This window comes from Nasonia vitripennis (genome assembly GCF_009193385.2).
Source record: "Nasonia vitripennis strain AsymCx chromosome 2 unlocalized genomic scaffold, Nvit_psr_1.1 chr2_random0008, whole genome shotgun sequence".
Taxonomy (NCBI): domain Eukaryota; kingdom Metazoa; phylum Arthropoda; class Insecta; order Hymenoptera; family Pteromalidae; genus Nasonia; species Nasonia vitripennis.
In genome coordinates, this window is record NW_022279615.1 from 553,204 (window position 1) to 562,500 (window position 9,297).

At 29.9% G+C, this 9,297-nt stretch overlaps 2 protein-coding genes, 1 long non-coding RNA gene and 1 other non-coding gene across 18 annotated transcripts in view; 1 reads left to right on the forward strand and 3 right to left on the reverse strand.

Annotated features, from left to right (window-relative positions):
* Window positions 1-9,297, reverse strand: part of LOC107981239 (zinc metalloproteinase-disintegrin-like batroxstatin-3) — a 584,695-nt gene that overhangs the window by 535,395 nt on the left and 40,003 nt on the right. The gene's annotated exons all lie outside the window — the stretch shown is intronic.
* Window positions 249-9,297, forward strand: part of LOC116416507 — a 16,458-nt gene continuing 7,409 nt past the window's right edge. The window contains exon 1 of the mRNA XM_031925272.1: window positions 249-401. The gene's annotated coding sequence lies outside the window, so the exon portion shown is untranslated. The remainder of the gene's footprint in view (window positions 402-9,297) is intronic.
* LOC116416509 lies at window positions 3,592-4,614 on the reverse strand. The gene is made up of 2 exons (XR_004226896.2): window positions 4,258-4,614; window positions 3,592-4,162 (listed from the first exon to the last, which is right to left on the reverse strand). It is a non-coding gene; the product is annotated as an uncharacterized LOC116416509 (long non-coding RNA).
* Window positions 4,619-4,720, reverse strand: Mir927 (microRNA mir-927). The gene has a single exon (NR_039044.1). It is a non-coding gene; the product is annotated as a microRNA mir-927 (primary transcript).

Sequence of the window (9,297 nt, forward strand, 5' to 3'; positions counted from 1 at the left end):
ACAATACACACATATATATATATATATATATATTAAGTTAAGGGAAAAATAATTTCAGTTCTTCCTAATAAATAGCGTTAAAGTTGTATATCTATAGTAATGCTTATTCAATGAAGCCACACTATAGCATGTTTGGAACGAAGTTTTTTCATGTGTTTTATCGGTATGACATGTTGGTTTTTATTAGTTCAAATTCGTTTATTTTAAGACTTGAGACTAGTAATTAGTGTACATTTCTGTAATTTTTAGATGCCCTGAAGAGGAAAGATACACTCTTTCGAAACGTCGGCGCAATAAAGAAATTTAAGAAAACTGCTCGTATAGATTACTCTATTCCTACAGTTTGAAAATTTTAGTTGTTTACCAATAAAGAAAATGAAACGGTCATGGCAAGTTACGTAGTAAGTATCTTGAGAGTTTTTCCTAATTGATCATTATATAACTTTAACTTTAAGTTAAGTAAGTCCTTTATGGACCAAAAAAAAAATGTTGTTCCTTCATTATGATTAAATATAATAAACTGGACTTTGGATGATTGATCTCAGTTCTTTTTTATCTGTTATTTCGTTGAGGAATATATCATATAAAAATTTCATAGAGATATACGTAAGTATTTTAGTCCATCACAAAATCACGTCAACGTTTTCATTAGGATAGCGTCTGGAACAAAAAAAATCAAATTTATAAAACTCACTATCATAAGAGCCAAAATTTAAAAAGCCTAAAGAAGAAGGCCCAATATTTGTAAGATCCAATAACTTCATAACCAAAAATTGAAAAGGCTAACAATTTAACAAGGCCCAAATTATGAGTCCCAATGCAGGGACATTTAGATAAGTCATACGGCACACCGTTAGCTTCTTAAAATAATATTAGATTCATAAAACAAAATTTTTAAGACCTAAATTATTTAAGACCCAACATTTCTCAAAGCCCAAAATTTTGAAGTCCCAAACTTATAAGTCCCACTTTTAGGGACTAAATACTCACAATATAATAATAATCACAATAATTTATTTATTGAGCAGTTCGCAATGATATAAGATTTTAATATTCTATTTTTAGAAGTTTACTTTAAAGAACTCGTTCACCACAACTGTTGCCAAAACTCACAAAACAAATTATCATTAAATCGCCAAAAAGAAGAGATTTCCCTAACTAACAACATAAAAACATTTTAGAAACATTTAAAAAATATTTATCACAAATGAAATGTTTCTGCAATCATTTATCATGCATATTTATAAAATGTTTTAAAATCTTATTTGTCCTAGGGTAAACGTATTTCTAAGAAACATTGCAAAAGAATAATTTCAAATCATTTTCAAACATTTGCACAACATTTTAAACATATTTTAAAATATTCTGTAATATTTTTAATAGATTACAATATATTACAATATGTGTGTGCCAAGGGCGTAAAATGGGCTTTTTGGGCCAAGTGTGAAGTTTGCAGTACGAGTCAAAGGCAAGTAGTTTTGCGAGCTAAAAACAAGTACTATAACCACGTGAGACCAAAAAGCCCACTTAGCCCTTGGTGCACACCATATTTTTTGTAACGCATGTACTGATTTTCGCGTTTACACACGCACGCAAGCACACACACACACACACAAACACAAAACCTAAATCACTGTGAGACAACGCAGGACTTACTTACCCAGTACGTCCAGGAGACGGAGGCTGACGTAGTCTTTATTTATGAGCAATACAGGGACCTGGATAGTCCTAGAGGAAGCTTTGTAATTGTAAAATTTTCAGTTTTGCTAAAACTTCATAGAAACGCATTTGGAGGTGTTTGGACGCGACCGATCGTAACAAAATTTGACATGCATATATATTTTCTAATTCTGAATTCTGGAACATTTTTTTATAATTCTGACCATTTTATGATTTTTGAAAAAATATATTTGCTTTTTTTAATGGTAAGATTTATACAATAAATTCAGCAATAGTGTTTCTAAAAGAGCATTAAATTGTCTACTTTTCCCACAAGGTTTTCAAGATTGACCTTTCTTTTTAATTGTTATGATAAAAAAGGTGATTTTCTTTTAATTTAATATCCCCAAAACTAAATTGTTAAACGTTTTTAAAAATTTATGAAAAACAATAATATCTATTTGCCGTAAAAATTTTAAGCCATTTTGGCAACTAGTTTTTGAGCTAAAAACGAAAACAAAAAAAAAATGGGTTCTCTGTCGTAAATGTCGTACGATTACGGGAGTAAAAAGGCTTGGTACTACTAAAGGAGTAAAAATTTTAGGAAACTATCGATCTGTTGATCACCTCGGCTAGGTTCTTTTCGCAGCTTATGGAACCGATTAGTTTAAAATATATTAAGATTCAAATTCTTTGTCTTTCACTCTGTATACCATGTATAACTGAAAACTACTATTTTTGTTAAACCTTATAACTCGCTAACTGAAGTTCAGAATGTTTCGAGAGAATTTATGGTTTTATGAGGTTATGAGGACGCTATGGAATTTAAAATATTTAGGTTTAAATTTTTTTATAAAAATTATATGATTTGGTATTGTGACGGGTGGTGGAGGGCGCCCTATCCCTCGTAGTGTCACCCTTCCCCTTTTTTAAAGATTTTGATCAAATCTTTCTGATTACTATAGTCTTTTGCTAAAAAACTGCTTAAGTAAAATAATAAGGATTAAAAATATTTAAAGAAAAAAAAACATTAATATACTGTAAATTCGAACAACATTTTATCTATTGGGGCTATAAATTTATTTAGAGGAAGCTACGTGTCAAAGAATTAGCAGTGGTTTTTTATTTATAATTAAAGTATAATCTTATTGTAATTTTGATATAAGTTAAAATATTATTTTAATGATTGTGTTTACCGAGAGCAAAGCAAGTGAATTTTCGCTGTTAATTTTTGGAATTGTATAAATGTTGTTTCTTTTAAAACGATGACTTATCTGCTTATCGAAGCTTTTTATGTATGGAATGCATATGGTGTTTCGTTGATCTTTGTTACTACTGCTTGTGTGTTGTCTTGGTTGTTTGTTAGAGTTTATTAAGGACAATGTTTTCTTTATATATTAGTAGTATTGGTAAAGGCAAGGATAGAAAAGACAAAAATCTTGAGAACAATGTTGTTTATAAACTAAAATGTAATGACTGCTCTGCTACATACGTAGGCCAAACAAAAAGAAATGTTTGTTTACGCGCTGAGGAACATAGAAAATCAAAAAATAATGTTAACTCCTTATTAGCTACTCATTATAAAAAATAAGAATGCGGCATAGCAACGCTATGTTAAACTATGACAAACGCTTCCTAACTGTGCGAGAATTTCTACATAACTCCTGATAGTACATTAACATTGTCGAAAGATTATATAACTTGCTGAGCTTTTGGAGCAAAATTGCTATGGATAGCTATGTCCGTTTTACTATTATCAATTACCCCTAAAGCATCCGATTTTTCGGCAATATTGTCTAAAAGTTAAATAACCTTCCAGGTACTGTCCAGTAATATTGTTGTAAGACGTGAAGTCTGTTTTTCGATTGTATTTTTAAAAGACAATATTTACATTATTCTATTATTGCTCAAAGATTAATTTACAATATTGCATCAATTGTGTGACTTTTTTATTACATCTTTTCATACAATAATTAGACGATACCTTACTGTATGCCACGTGGCATCACAATATTCGTATTTTTTATATTATTTCTCATCATACCTTTTCTTATTATTATATCCCTTTTATTTCTATAGCTGCTCTTGATATGTCTGACAGTGTTGTTTCTTGTGCTAATCCATATTTAATTTTAGATTTTTTTCAAATGTCAAAACTATTTTTTGTAATTTATTAGTATATTGAATGTCTCTTCTCGTTAGATTATTTTTCTAACCATTGTATTAAATTCATGTATATCATCTTTAATCAAATATTATTTTCTATATTACTGGCACTTAACGTCTCTACTGATTCTCCTTTCACTTTTACGTTGAAAAAACTCGTAAGATTTCTTTCATCTACGTCATCAATTAAATTTTTTACATTTTTTAATATTTTTGTGTGATTTGCTGGGAACATATTCTTTCGCCATATCCTGGCACATAGTTTGCCACACCCTTCAGGCTTAATTCAATTTGTAGTAGTGTAGCGTTATTTGATTTTTAATTATGAAGGAATATTCTACAATCAAAACAGTGCAAAATTTTGTATTAAAACTTATGAAATTCTAAATTTTATGAGACCCCGAATGATATAAATTAACAATATTCTCTTACTTGTGTCAAGGTGAGTCAAGGTCTGTCAAGTCAAGACACTCGGATTTGTATGTCCAATTTACGACGTTTACATTTTCTTTACCCCCTTCTTTGTTCTATCTTCGTAAAAAATACTTGTGTTGATTTACCAAACATGCAAATTTTTTTTCAATTTGCTTTGCGATGTTGTCTAGGAAATGGAAAAAAGAAAGGTGATGTCTCCTTAGTTTTTATTTACAACTTATGAAAAACTCGTGATCAACTCATGAACTCAAACATAAATCAATAACTTAATTATCGCTTATAGTAGCAATATACCGACGGTTACAAACATTTCTAAAATTATATGAAGAAAAAGATTATTTCTGTTTGTCCATTTACCCAGCGAGTTGTTATGTGCTTTTGTTTTAGACTTCAAACGCTTTGCCATTTTTAAAAACCGGTAAAGCGTAGGAATTCTAAAACAAATATCACCTTATTGTCTGCCACTGCTATTGAGAATTCTTCTACTGTTGATGCTCGGGGCCAAATTTAGATAATAAGGCAAATGTTGGTTTAGCTGGATATCCTTTAAAAACATTACAACAGGATTAAATAAAGTGTATTATACACTACAACGATTCCTATTCATATCATCATATCTTAAAGTTCTTTCAATTAGATCTTTGGTATTATTACATCGTTTATATAACGAATAAGTATCATACGGGATTCAATTAAAACAGGATCTCATAAAATGAATTTTTAAGATAGAATTTATGTTGATAGGAGACGTTAGCATAGTTATTTCCTAAAAAGACTAGCACAATTAAAAGTCCTATTTTAAATCTTTGTTCTGAATACTCCTAAATAATATAGATTTATTCATAAGCTCGAAGTTCTATTCATTAGATACCTGCACTTTATTAACATCTACATACGTTGCTTATGTGTCATAGTGTTTCAAAAGTGGCGAAAAACAGTCTTTTTTTAATTGGGCAATCTCTCTATGAAGCGATCATACATTACTTCAACTAATTAAAATAATGCTAGAAAGAATAGCTCACTCCTGCATGCTTTAGTAATTTATATCAGGGTACTTTCATGAGATTTAGTATAAACATTCGTGAAGTAACAAGATATAGTCGAACAATTAATATATGCCCTAGTAGAAATGGAAAGTGTGACAAAAGCGTCACTTAAGTATAGAAAAGTATAATTTTATAATGATGATAACGTGAATTTTTCTCGTAGTTAGGAAAACTTTTCATACTTATATCACACATTTTTAATAAGTGTTTCACTTTTTTTTTAACCCGGTTGAAAAAAATCATATGTTTTTATCAATGTTTTAAAAATATGTACTTTTATCATATGTTTTTGTGGTTTCAATTTAACATATGATACAGTACCATGCGGATGATAACACCAAAAATAGGTCATATGTCTATGTTATATGCAACTTGACTTGTTTTGTTTAAACTTTTAAAAGTTAAGTGGCAGATAACATAGCTATATGACCTATTTTTGGTGTTATCATCAGCATGGTACTACCATTTATGGTCACCAAATATAATAAATGTGTCGCTCTTAAGTTTTATTTTTGATTAAAAATCAGGAAAGTATGTGTTTTTATCGTGTGATTTTATCATAAGTTAAATTGAAACCACAAAAACATATGATAAAAGTACATGTTTTTAACATATTGATGAAAATATATGATTTTTTTCAACTGGGAACAGCTCTGTCTCACTTTCGTATAACATATGTTTAATCCAAAAATTAAGCATTTGTAAAAAGCGTGAATATGTATTTTAAAACTGTTCCAAATATTGTATAATATTATAATAGTGTATAAACATACTATATTATTAATGGATTTAATACTTTTTAATTGCTTATTGTTCAATACTCAAATAAGAACAGCAAAATAAAATCGTGTGCAATCGTATTTTATTCTAACCAGGAAAGTCCAGCGCTCTTTCAAAAATCTGCGAAATACTCACCTTCATGGAAATAAAAAATGTAAAAAACTGTGAGTAATTGCGTTGTAACGTAAAATTTCTATATTGTTATTAATATGCGCTAATGAATGTAGTGAAATCAGTTTTGAAAATGTCAAGTGTTAAGAATTATTTATTTATTTAAAAACTAAAAAATAAAATTAATCTTTTCATACTGTTCTTTCTTGTACTTATAACAGAATTTAAACTAGTGTCTTTAATTCATTTCATACTATTAGATTTCTTATAAAATCCTTTAATTTATTTTTTATAAATACTTTTCTAACTGTTAACTTTTTGAGATCATTAGAGAGTAAATTGAAAATTTTCACAGCCATGTAGTAGCTGCTTTTCTTACTTCTAGATTTATTAATTTTTGGCAATGATATATTTGGCTCTTTTTTCTAGTAGTTTTCGTATTTTTACTATAAATATCCCTTAGATTCCTGTAGTGATATGTTATTGCTTCAATTTGGAACAACTGCCTAACTATTAGTGGGGAATTTTGTGTTTCAAAATGATTTCTGTTAATAATTTTTAATAACTTCTTTTGTACTCCTTGTGTCGAGTACATACAATTGTCATATGCCCCACCCCAGGCAATTATTCTATAACTGACTAGGCCCTGGAAGAAAGACAAAAATTAAATATCTTGTTCTTTTTACAATGGAGTCAATGTGTATATTCCATTTTATATTGTAATCGAAATTTTATTTTATTATTTTATATCCCTGAAACACTATCACAGTAATTGCAATAGGTTATGTATACAGTTTTATTTACATTTAACGATAGTTTATTTAACACAAGCCATTTGGCAACCTTGCTAAGATAAAAATTCATCTTGTCCTGTGCTGTCGACCACGAGTCATCACTCGAGATAATGACTGTCTCATCTGCATAAGACATTATAGAGTCTTTTAACATATCTATCAGTAGGTCATTTACATATAGGATAAAAAATAAAGGACCTAAAATGGTTCCCTGCGGAATACCTATGGAAATATCTTTGTATTCACTTTTGAAATTATTTATCTTAACGCATTGTTTCCTACCTAATAGATAGCTAGTTAAGAGTTTTAAGGCACATCCTCTTATTCCATATCTTTCCAACTTATCCAATAGTATTCTGTGATCGACAGTATCAAAAGCTTTGGCTAGATCTAGAAATATCGTTATTATTGGTTTACTTTTGTTTAGACTTTTGTATATAATATCCGCAAGACAATCAAGCGCATCTGTTGCTCCTCTGCCTCTGACGAAACCAAACTGTCTCTCTGATATAATATTATGCTTCATTATGAAATTAAAAAGTCTGTTGTATATAATTTTTTCAAATATTTTAGCTATATTAGAAATCAGTGATATTGGGTGATAGTTTGCAATACATGTACTATCTCCAGACTTGTGAATTTGTACTCTATCAGCTCGTTTTAGCGCATTCGCCCAAATCGATTGCTGTATACTTATGTTAAAAATATGTTCCAAGGGTTTTGCTAGAAACATAGCAATGCACTTGATTGTACTTGCATTGATGTTGTCTAACCCACCAGCTTTTTTCTTCATTTCGCTTATTACTCTATGGATTTCACAAACATTAGTTGGTTGTATAAATATGGATTCGCTATTTCTTGCTGGCAGTCTTATTTGATCACCGCACTTATTATTTATTTGGTTACTTAAGTCTATTCCAACTTGACTAAAATAATCATTCATTTCATTTGCTATATTTGTCTTGTTTACTATTTTTTAGTTATTTACCAATGTACAGTCAGGCGATTTCATTTGTTTGTTGTTTTTGCCCATTTTACTGTTTATGATGCTCTATAGCTGTCTTGGATTATCGCCACTTAGCATCTTTTATTGTTTTATTTAAAATTTTTTCATAATTTTTATATTCATGCTTTAGAGTTATATTTGTAGGATTTTTTTCCATATATTATATAGACTTTCTTTTTACTTTGGCACACTTTGGCACACTTTGACACATGTGGGTTTTTCGGAAACAAACATCTCTTTTTTGACAAAGTATGGCACAGTATAGCACACTTTGGCACACTTCGGTACAGTGAGATATATCCCGCCGCCCGCGCGCCAAAACATTGCCATTGCACGATGCCGTTATATCGACGACACGCGTGGAGCTTGAAGTCCTAGTTATAGAACGTAACAATAAATAATTTAATAAAAAAAAAATTCTAGCGTGTGGTTTTTGGTTCTAATGTGTTTTGATAGAAATTTTTCTACACTATTTAGAAATTCTGTTTTGGGAACATCATGAAACCTGTACATAGCCGAAACTCTTAATGATTCACCTGATTGATGCTTAAGATCTAAGCTAACCACCCTCAATCTATCAATTACTTCTACTTTAGTTTATTTTATAAATATTATTTTTAATATACACAAGGACACATCTGCCCTATTAATTTTACTCTCGTTGTAGCATCATTTATAACTATGTAATTGATAGAAATGAGGGTGCTGCACGATCCATGTCTCCGTACAGATTATCACACATGGCTTTTTTGACATACTTTCTACGAATGTTTCTAGTTTTTCAAAATTTGCATTGAGACTTCTTATATTCACACACAAAATTAAATTTTGTTTCTTCACGATCTTCCTGTTGAGTTCTCTGATGTTTTCAACTTCACACTCTGCCTTGCCTACTTCATCAATGTTAATATCCTGATCCATGGATAATTTTTGTTTCTTAGTTTATTTGGTATATTATCGTTGAGTGTGTTAATCGAGGCTGTTGACATCCCGATATTTCTCCATCCCGCTGCTTTATTATATTCCCGCAATAAACTTTCTTATCTTGGCTTGCAAAATTTTGCATTCGTGGCTGTCTGTTGTCATATGTTCTGTCTTGTATTCTGTTTTGTATTTACTATTACTGTATACACAATTCGGACATTTCATTATGTTTCCTTGTCTTTCACACTCTTTAGTTTTATGGTTGCCCGTACACTTAAAACAGATAGGCCTATTATTGATTTCAGACCATTATGTCCAAATCTGCCATAGTTGAAGCATGGTTAAATATTGCAATAATCATAAACTCTGCAGTTTT